Genomic DNA, 740 nt, shown 5'->3' on the forward strand with positions numbered 1-740 from the left:
GGGGGGGGGGGCAGGAAAAAGGCCAGCAGCTTCGGTTTGGAAAATGCAAGTGGACGAGCATGATAACATACACGGTGCGGCGCACCCCCGAGGGGCTGTGGATCATCATCAGCAACATCAACATCATCCCGGAGCTTGACCAAACGTCAGCGGCAGCAGCGCGCGCGCCAGAGAGGGGCGTAACGGCCAATTCAATCAGAGAACAAACACACGAGCGAACAAACACACTTGAAACGCAATGAAATGCCCTCCCGACAGACAGGCAAACACGCACTCTCTCTCCCTATTGTTGTTTTTTTTTTTTTTCTCTCTCTCTCATGGGTGGGGGATCGGATCTCGTGGAGTCGCTGAAGCTGAGCAGGAAGGAAAGGAGACCGACTGGCAAAATGCCCCCGTGAGCCCACAAATACACACACACACCACACACACACACACTGCCATGGCAATCAAACCAACCAAAGGGAGGGGAGGAAATCGTCAACTGATTCCGGAGACAGTTGACGGCGCCCCCATGAATTAATGACACAGTGGAGCAGCCTACGCCGCGAGCCGCGAGCGAAGATACGTTAGTGGGGAGGGGGGAATAGCAAACACACACATACATATATTAAAGACATTTCCCCCCGCTCTCTCGCAGCAAACCTGCCAGCCTAAAAACTGAGGAGAGGCACAGCCCTGTCTTTCGGATCCGCCCCTGTCGAGAAAAGCCCCCCCCTCCCCCCACCGCCGTATCGACGGGC

The sequence above is a fragment of the Frankliniella occidentalis genome, unplaced genomic scaffold (genome assembly GCF_000697945.3).
Source record: "Frankliniella occidentalis isolate FOCC.00 unplaced genomic scaffold, Focc_3.1 Scaffold445, whole genome shotgun sequence".
Lineage (NCBI taxonomy): Eukaryota > Metazoa > Arthropoda > Insecta > Thysanoptera > Thripidae > Frankliniella > Frankliniella occidentalis.